The 10,738-nt window shown below is 41.5% G+C and overlaps 1 long non-coding RNA gene across 1 annotated transcript; it reads left to right on the top strand.

Moving 5' to 3' along the window:
- The first annotated feature begins 4,271 nt into the window (after positions 1–4,271).
- LOC308323863 lies at positions 4,272–5,205 on the top strand. Its single transcript, XR_013964852.1, has 3 exons — positions 4,272–4,370; positions 4,472–4,553; positions 4,990–5,205. It is a non-coding gene; the product is annotated as an uncharacterized lncRNA (long non-coding RNA).
- Positions 5,206–10,738: the final 5,533 nt, after the last annotated feature.

Raw genomic sequence — 10,738 nt, 5'->3', positions numbered from 1 at the left:
CTGTTAAAACTCAAAGGTCTAGGAGGCAGAAACCTTATAGCTGGCTCATTTTACCTGATGTTCCCTCAGCCCTATGTTCCCTCAGAAGGAGCATTGGTCCGAGGTGCGCTGGGGGTCGGGAGAGGGTGGGTGGTTAGGTTTAGGTGTCTGCCCCGGGGGAGGTTAGGGTTAGGGTGAGGGTTTGAGGTAGGTTGTCGATCGGACCGTCGGCATATTGACGCGGACCCGAGGGAACATAAAGCTGAGGGAACATACCGTAGGTACGGTCCCAGACCACCCTATATACAGACCAAAGTTTGGCGGAGCCCGTTGCTCTCTGTTGCCGTTGCTGCTGTTAGGGTTGCCATGTCCACGCACGCACGCACGCGCGCACACACACACCCAACAGAGTTGTAGGAGGGGAGGTGTGCAACAGTGTGCTCTGCTGTGCTATCCCGACCTGCGTAGCCGGATCGGCTGCTGCTCTGTTAGCGCCAGAGTTTAATGTCAATAATAAAATATAAAACGACGAAAAATCATATTGCATTGTTAAATCAAGCAGGCAGTATCAGTTGTATATGATCAGGCGGTCCTATGCAAGATTAGAATGAATTATATATATTGCGATGAAAATGCTTCAATCTTTGAGATAAAAATGAAGAGGCTAGATCTATAAAGAACTACACACATCAAATGCTGCAACTTATCAATCAATGGCACTGCCAAAATTACTATTATCATTATTCTCACTGTATAGGACATATGGTTTTCAAGGTTTGCAATGTTCAGGGCCAGATTAACCCCCATGAGTGCCCCTGTGCAGATCATTTTTAAACACTGACTGTTCTACCTGCAAAAGTTTTTCAGAGGCAGATCTCACCAAGTCGCGCGCCAAGATTTTGGGGGCCCTTGGGGGACATTTTGGGGGCCTTTACAGCAATTTCACATGAGAAATGTACCATCTGATGTTATTTATATTATTAACTTCTTCCCTCCATTAACAGTGTTTACCAGTAAGACGCGCAAACGCGGGAAGCGAACGCAGCTGAGACCCTGCAGATCATGTCTGTCTGTCTGTCTGTCTGTCTGTGTGTCTGTCCCGCTGTTACTGTATATGTGGACCTGGCCCCTTTTGTGCCCATATATGGAGCTGAGTGGACCTGGCCCCTTTTGTGCCCATAGATGGAGCTGAGTGATTGCTGATGCAACACACTCCATATTTGGATAGCGGGACAGACACACGGACACACACACAGACAGACAGACATGATCTGCTAGGTCTCATAGTAAGTGCTCACTGCGTTCGCAATAAACTTTTTATAAAGGGCAGTGCGCTGCACTGTGCTGCAGCAACACTGCCTGAATTGAATTGAAATTGACTGTGGCTGGCCTGGCCTGAGCTTAGGAGAGATTGTTTTTTGTTTTTTTTAATGCCCCCCTTGCCACATGCCCCTGTGCAGCTGCACATTGCGGCGATGGTTAATCCGGCCCTGGCAATGTTTAGTGTGTTGTCCTGTCCATGTCCTGTGACTCCTGTCCAGATGGTAGCCTACATCTCAAGGGGTCTTTTTCCTAATAAAGAAACTTGAATCATCTTTGAAATTTTTACAAACAAATAAATAGGCTAGTTACAGTAGCTGCCCACTTAAGCACCCTGACCACTGCAACAATAACATTAGCACCCCTCCCCACCCCGAGGATGGCCTATAGGTGAGGAACGTTGTTTTACCAGTTCTAGATGGGAGATCATTAAGATGCTGCTGCATCCTGTATTAAGATGCATCCTTACTTCCTTCCTTTCAAGCAATGGAATGTAATTGAATGCCTGGAAATGTACCATTGTTTTGTCTGTAACTATATAGTTATAACCAATAACCGAAAACCAATCCATCGCGCAAGGTAAGTTACATTATCGCGCATTATTAGTTATTATTATATTAAAAATATATTAAAAAATATATTATTTTCATTATTTTTTCCACTTTTGATCTAAGGGGGCAAAGAGGTTGATTTAGAGTGGCAAACACCCCCTTTGCCCCCCCGTGGCGCCGGGCCTGGCGTAGACTATGAGGTTCCAACTTCCAAACGGAGCTCGGGTTAATATAAGGACAGAAAACGTTTTGTTATGAAATGGAATGGAATGTGTTTGTTTGTGATGCTGAAAAGCAAACAAAGTGATTGAAGTATTTATTATTAACAGTTTGCAGAATGGCTACATTTCACATCAAAGTACAACTCAATACAGAGACTGTTACTGAGGACGACACACTGATAAAGCATTACACTGGTTTCAGGGTCCACCATGTTCAATTCATTGCAACATTTGGTTACAATATACATTTCTATATATAAAAAAATGGAAATCATGTAAGGAGGTAAAAAGGGAAAGGAAACATACATTAAGGGGGAGAAGGGGTGGGGGGGGATTCAGATTTTACGGGGCCTGTTTCCAATTGCAGCCGTCCGGTCCGTAGGTGCCCTTTGAGAGCGGTTTGAAGGAGTCAAGGGATTCGCATGTCTTAATGACTGTTGGTGGTAGGGCGTTCCACATTTTGGTGGCATAGGATAGGAGCGAAAATAATTTAGTCCCTTGTTTGTGCCGAATCTGGGTTGCACATGGTTTGTTGAACTCCCTCTGAGGGTCCACATTTTAGTGGTCAAAGCTGGAACTGCAGGCGGGCCCGTGCATTTAGCATGAGGAAACCCTGTGCAAGTTGCAACAGCAGCTGGGGTTTACAATTTCCACATTTTGACCACCAACTGTAGGTGTTCAAAATGTGGAAGTAGAGCCTTCTTCCGTCCGGGTGCTTCAAAACGTTTGATTGATTGATTGAAAATGTTATTTCACAGTAATGCCCTTTGCTGCTCCGTTGCAGGCATTAGAGCTATGGACCAGAGCTAGCAGAAAGGGTACATTTCAAACAGAGCTGCGAACCCTCACACATTGGGCGTGAGAGTCTTTCACACTCGCTCACGCCACGCCAACTCAAAGTCAATACAATAATACAATAATAGGTAAAGTCCAAGCACAACTCAATACAGAGACTGTTAACTGTGGACGACACCATAAAGCATTACACTTGTTTACAACACGGTCTACCATGTTCAATTCATCATAACATTTAAGAGACGTACAAATATACACTTCTAGATAACCAAAAACAGGAAATCATCAAAAAAGGAGGTAAAAAGGGCAAAAACATATACATGCAAAGGGTTGGGGGGGAGACTCCGACTTTATGGGGCCAGTTTGAGAGCGGTTTTGACGTGTTCTTGCACGCACCGTGACGCACGGTTCTAGAATCCCAGTGTGGTAAAGTAAAGTGGACCAGGTTATAGAATCCCAGTGTGGTAAAGTAAAGTGGACCAGGTTCTATAGAACCCCAGTGTGTCTAAAGTAAAGTGGAGCAGGTTCTATAGAACCCCAGTGTGGTAAAGTAAAGTGGACCAGGTTCTATAGAACCCCAGTGTGTATAAAGTAAAGTGGACCAGGTTCTGTAGAACCCCAGTGTGGTAAAGTAAAGTGGACCAGGTTATATAGAACCCCAGTGTGTATAAAGTAAAGTGGACCAGGTTCTATAGAATCCCAGCGTGGTAAAGTAAAGTGGACCAGGTTCTATAGAATCCCAGTGTCGTAAAGTAAAGTGGACCAGGTTCTATAGAACCCCAGCGTGGCAAAGTAAAGTGGACCAGCACAGCAGAGAGTGTGAAGAGAAGTAAATTAGTAATATAGCTTCACAATGTCTTTCATGGAATAGACTGTATGTGCATGCATAAAGTGAATGGAAAATCGAGTGGCAAAGTGAGTTTAACGTTGTTTAACATTGTTTAAAGTAGTGATCGACCGATAATCGGCCACGGCCGATTATCGGCTTCGATATTCATGTTTTTTATTAATATCGGTATCGGTGGTAAAAAAAAATAATCGAGGCCGATTATTTTATTTTTTCTCATGCGCAAATATTGGCGCAACAACCTCTCTCACTAACAATATGCCGACCAAAACATCCTTCGATTGGTTGAAAACGTACATCATGAGCCAATGAAACAAATGAATCCTCTGCGAGTGCGTCTGCAGTGCTGACTGAGCACAGAAAAAAGAAAACACAGCATGTTGTGCACAGAGCTGGGGACACCCTCATCTGCCGCTTTGTCGTGGAGAAACTGGCTGTTTTACAAGTAAGATAGACACAATTATATAACCCTTCACAGCGTGCTTATACATTTACACTTTATTATTATCTTGGAAATAATTAACTGTCTGTCTCGCTTTCTCTCTCTCTCTCTCAAAGAGACATGTGGAAAACTTTCCAGCCATGAGCCATCACAATCCGCCTTAAACACTCACCAGTTCAACTTCTCCAAGAAGCAACACGGAGCTTGTTTTTCAGGTAATCCGTTCGTTGTAATGTAACGCTCATGTAAAATATAATGGCATTATGTGACTGACTGCATGCTGACTCGCTTCCGAATGTTTTATCTCGTCTCACAGGAGGGGAAGCCACGGCACGGTGCTGCAGTTCCACCGCCATCAACGGAGTGAAAGGAGACGGACATTCTTCTTCTTCCACAAAGTAAGAGAACTTTACTGAACTGCTTTGTTTATAAACGCATGATTATTATCGACGCATACATGAAATGTGCGGCCGGTCGAGCTTCTAGTCAACAACAGTGCAACAAGTACTGGGGGCAGCCATTTTTCCCCAAATCAGACGAGGGAGCACAATTGTATGGGTCACGAGATTCAATGTAACACCGTTACATAGAACGTAGCCATGTAGTGTTGCATATAAAATGTGACCTTATATAAATGTGCTACCCCAGGTAGCACATTTATATAAGGGTAACATTTTCTATGTAACATTGAATCGGCTCCCAATCTACAAGCTCACAATGTTTTAATGAGGCTTGTAGAGGGCCATTATCAGTATTTATGTACTTGTTTGTAAATGTTTATTATTACAAAAAAATAAACATTGACTCTCTCAACCTCCTGTTATTGTAATGTAGATGGCTCCTCCAGGACGGCGTACGACAATTGGACGACGACATTGGACCTTATGTGATTTAATGTTCACTGTTGTATAACTGGTGTAAAGACAATTGTAGCTATTTATGAGATTTTTTGCTGTGAAAAAAAATAACCAAAAAACCTCTGTTGGAGTCTGTTGCTGTACTAAACACAGCCTGCACTTTAGTTTACTGTACTACTCACTGTGTTGAATGTTCCATGCTGCTACTGTGCTACAGTACATTGCACTTGTTTAAAAATGCACTTGTTTAAAAAATGCATTTGATGGGGGGGGGGAGGGGGAGTGTTACTGAAGTAACTGAATACAATGTTGTTGTTCATACTGTACTACTCACTGTGTTGAATGTCCCATGCTGCTACTGTGCTACAGTACATTGCACTTGTTTAAAAAATGCAAAAATGCATTTGATGGGGGGGGGGGAAGTGTTACTGAAGTAACTGAAAACAATGTTGTTCTTGTGCTTGCTAAGCAATAAATGTTCTCCAATACATTTAAAGGAATTCTTGTGTTGAAAGTTATGTTATTTTTACTTTTTTTTACTTTTTTTCTTTTTACTATTCATAATCGGTCATAATATCGGCTATCGGGCTTTTTGATTGTCCACTAATCGGTGATCGGATATATCGGCCAAAATCCATATCGGTCGATCACTAGTTTAAAGCAATCTTTCTGTTTGGATGTATGAGCTGTCAAGGCCATAAATTCGTTTTTGCCACTCAGTTTCCACATAACTTCCTGATATGATGATGATGTCACACGCCTAACCTCTATACATAGCCTCACGTGAGTATCAGTGGTGTGTGCGTCTCTTGTGGGACAAAGTTAACTCCTCCGTGTGTGTGTGTGTGTGTGTGTGTATGTGTGCATGTGTAGGCTGTCTCCAAACATTCAAGGTTTGAATGTCCGCTCGTTAGGTTTGGCACTTGCATCTTAATTAATGGGCTTGAACCATTCTTTTTATTTATTTTATATACATTTTTTTTTTTTTCCTTTTTTATTAACTCGAAAATATATCTCTGCGAGAATGCGATATGAGCATGTAAAATTCCTGTCAGAAGGTATGATTTCTAAAAGAAATATCTCCTTGTTCTGCTGTGCACATTCATTTGGTGATTGGCCTGCAGCTGAGGTGATTGACCTTTCTCACCTTGTTCCATTGAATGGAATGTCTGATTATTTTCTCTCACACACACACACACACACACAAGGTGGATCTCAATCCGTGGTGTACACACTTCAAGGTGCGATACTAGGTAGAATAGGGTAGGTGACTGCACTGGCACTAACGGGGGCACTGCCCTGTGTAGGTGACATAGTGTGGACGCAGAGTGTTGTCTGTGAATTGGGACACTGAGCTGGGCGGAGCCGAGTGTAGCTGGGCGGAGCCAAGCGGAGCTCAGATTTCTCGACTGGCAGCCATTACTGTTTTCTCCGCACTGATCGCAATGTTTTTAAAAGGTCTAGAAACTATTTTTTTAGCCCACGGAATTTACTTTCAAGTTATTTTTGGGTAGTATTTAGTTGTTTAAACTTCATATGTGTGGTCAATTAATCATAAAAGATCCTATTTAAAAATATCAAACAACGATGTCGGAGAATCCGAGAACCGTGTTGTCTCGCCTTGGAGGCTGCCAGCAGAGAGACGTACCCGTGTTTACCTCTCCTTTGTCGGCATAGGCCGAAGCAATTTCCCCTGTTTCTCATACGGAACGAAATTATGACCCATGCCCGTCTATTGTGGATATTTACAGCCTACATGCAATTCGTTTCCAATTGTTTTATTTCCCCAAATGTCAAGTGCATTATAAATAACAGCTATTATATTATTGTTATTATTATTACGTCGAGTCTATGGTCGAATCTGATTTAACCTGAGTCCTGATTCCGTGCAAAGAGTTGCTGAAAGGAAGGATATAGGCTACCTGTAACCTGCATATATATATATAGCCTATTCACTTAATGATAAATGTTTTTACATTTGGATAGAATACAGACTATTGTCGCATCTGCTGTTTGATTTGTATTAGCAGGCACCGATCAATCACTGATCTACGCTATGAGCTTGTAGATCTTCTAAGTAAGTTCATGGTTAATTTGTGTATGCCTATACCTTTACAGCCAGCTAACAGCTAGTTCGTTTTCATATAGGCTAAGTTTATTGCTATAATGACATTTAACTTTGACAATATAGGTCTACTTTTACATTTAAAACAACCACATATAGGCCTATATAGCCTACTGTAAAGTGAGTATAAACTGTTAATTCAACTGAGAGAAATTCATTAATCAGAATGCTACTCTTAATCAGTTAATCACATTTGCATTTACATGAATGAAAAGGTTAAACCAGGCCAACTCTCAGCTCCAAATGGATAGGCTACATTTATCACAATATTATTTTACTGTGTAATCTAACACAAATCTTACAAATGCTGTCACTCAGTTATTTAATTTAGGCAGAAAATATATCACTGAATAGTGTATGCAATTAATGCATTCAAAAGAGCTGAAATGTTTTATGGACCCTAGTGATTATTTAATAATAATAAAACTGTATTTGTATAGCACCTTTCATGACATGAAATGCAGCTCAAAGTGCTTTACAGAGCAATGGAGAAAAAAAGAAGAAAAGCAAGGCAACGACATTAAAAAACAAGTAGTAATGCAATGCAATACAGTGAGGACATGAATAACAAAAAATAAAAGATCAATTAAAAGCAAGCAGAAGTGGGTCTTGAGCTGTGCTTTAAAAATGTCTACAGAGGCTGCCTGTCGAAGGTACAGTAAAAGCTTGTTCCATGCCGACGGCCCGTAGAAGCAAAAAGCTGCTTCCCCGTATTTTTTAGTTGCCATTTTTTTTAGGCAAAGCGAGCAGGCCAGCAGTGGAAGACCTTAGGGGGGCGGTTTGGGACATATTTAGGAAGGCAGTCATGTAGGTAGGAAGGTGCGAGACCATTGAGAGCTTTATACACAAGTAAAATAATTTTAAAATCAATCCTAAAAACAACCGGAAGCCAGTGCATGTGAAGCCAAAACTGGAGTAAAATGTTCTCTCATCTTAGTTCTAGTTTAAACTCTGGCTGCTGCATTTTGGACAAGTTGTAATCTGTCAGTTGTTTTCTTAGGCAGTCCTGAAAGAAGTGCATTGCAGTATAAATCAAGCAGAGAAAAAACAAAGGCGTGGATTAGCGTTTTTGCATCGTCCAAAGACAAATAGGCTCTGATTCGTGCAATATTTCTAAGGTGAAAAAAGGCAATCTGGGTAACATGATTAATGTGTTTGTGTGTTTAAGTTGTTTCGCCATACCCATTTATTTTGCCATAAATCAGATAGCTTTAAGGTACGGCCATGACAGCAATGGTAGGAAAAAATATATATAATATGAATCATATTCGGATATTCGGTTTTCGGGGGGCCAACTGTTTCCTATATTCGGTATTCACTGCAGTTTCGGCCAAGAATTTCCCTTTCGGTGCATATTGTATGAGTACCGGTATGTAAATAGTTCAATTCAACTTTGTAAATACAAAATGTATTTATTGTTATTTTGTCTTCAGTATAAAAATTAATGAACATTGAACAAGGATACCGTATCTCAGACTCAATCATGTAAAAAATAACGTCAAAATCAAGTCATTCCAGTAGAAAATTAACACAAATACATAAATAAAAAGTACATTCATTGAACATTAAACACAAACAAATAGATTGCACTGAACTGAAAATAGATTGCACTGAACATGAACATTACACATTGCAGAGAGAGGATGAACTGGCTGTTCTCTCTAGAGTCTCTACTACATTTAAATGTAAACTACTACTACTACTACTACTACTACTCTCCCCCTCTTCTTCGGGCCAGCCTGCACATTGGGTCCTGGTGTTCCTGACCCTGCTCCAGACCCCAGTGCAGCTGTACCACTATGGTCTGGTATGGCCTCGGCTAGGCCTGGTGGTGCTGTAGGCCAGCAGTCCGGCTCCGTTCCAGAGACTTCCAGACATGGCAGTCTCACGTGGTGGTGCTGCTGTAGGCCCGCCGCTGCAGGCCACCTCCTCACCCGTCTTTGGATACTTGCACGCCTAAGGCAGTGGAAAATGAAGGTTTCAGAACCACTGGTTATTTGTATGGCAGTAGTGCTACAACTCAGAATTCCCTTATTGTTAAAAAGAAAAGGCTTTTGTGCTTGGGTAATATGTTCTGTTGTGGACTTGTGGTCCAATGATGACTTTACAACAGGTTGCCAGGTTGTATTCTATTGCTAGTTTGATCACTTTCACCATAAAATAACATGAATTAATAAATGGAAATAGCCAATCTACAAGCTCACAAGTCACAACATGTCGCACTGCAACGTGTTGGGAGCTTGTATATCTTCTATTTTTGGTGTGGACTTTTCTAGTCCTCTATAGCAGTGCTTCCCAAACTTTTTCATGTCAAGGACCACCAAAATTATACTAATTATCCTGCGTACCCCCATTAGAAAAGATATGCCAGGGACAGACCCCCCATAAAAATGTTTTTACAGATCTAGCAGTGATTTTCAATCAGTTTCATTTCAAGGGACCCCCAGTTTGACCTGAATTAGGCTATGATCCCCATAATGGCATTTCTATCTCTGGGACCCCAATGTATATTGTAAAATCAGAGTGTACAAATGGAACGGGGTTCAACTAAGAGATTGTACCATTTATACATTACAATCTATCTCTGAGTAATAATAACAATAATATAATAGCGGTTATTTATAATGCACTTGACATTTGGGGAAATAAAACAATTGGAAACGAATTGCATGTAGCCTAGGCTGTAAATATCTACAACGGATCATTCATATCATACAGCGGTGAATTGCTTCGGGCTACGCCGAAAAAGGGTATGCTCACACGGGTACATCTTGTCTTTGGCCGCCCCAATGCGAGACGACACGGTCCTCGAATTCTCCGACATGATTAATTATAATCTAATATAATGATTAATTGACCACATATATGAAGTTTAAACAACTAAATACTCCGTGAAAATAACTTGAAAGTAAATTCCGTGGCCTGTGTGTGACAAGTTTTAAGAGGGCTTAAAAACCACAACAGTAATGGCTGCCAGTGGATCTTTTTTATTTGGCTCTGTCTGTCATGATACATTTGATGGCATAAACAACTAACTAAATACTATCCCAAAGATATTAAAATATTAAAATTAGCTTCCGTGACACAACACTTTTAAAAGATTTTAAAACTTACAGTTTTCATCCGACATCATGCTGTTGCCGCTCTCTGCTCTGCTCCGGGCTAGCTGCGGTGAAGATGAAGAAGTGCTTTTGACCGCCGCGCAGGGTACAACGCTGCTATCCTTTGGAAGCGGCCTCAGGCGGGGGAAAATAGTGCGTGGCCTAGTGTAGTGTCAACGCGAGTCTTTTTGCGCTCTGTGGAATGGGAAGCACTGGGGCGCACCGTTGTGACGTCATATATCCCGAAATACACACTGGCCAGTGTCCACCCTGCGGTTTGAGATTCACCTACAGACTCCGTGGTTGCGGCGGGGCTCGAGCCCCCATGAGGAATTAGACCTGAATAGTATATTCGCCTAGTCGGTTCGTCCCGTTTGAGAGAGAGAGAGAGAGAGATCCATTGATCTCTATTGTGGTATACAATAGGAGGGCAGTGGTCATGATTCATTTTTTTTATTTTTATTTTATTTACTTTTTCAGCGCAAGGCATAATTTCTACA

Source organism: Protomyctophum bolini, assembly GCF_963924005.1.
Source record: "Protomyctophum bolini genome assembly, chromosome: 11".
NCBI lineage: Eukaryota > Metazoa > Chordata > Actinopteri > Myctophiformes > Myctophidae > Protomyctophum > Protomyctophum bolini.
Note: the sequence above shows the minus strand (reverse complement) of the source record. Positions and strands in the feature narration are given on the sequence as shown.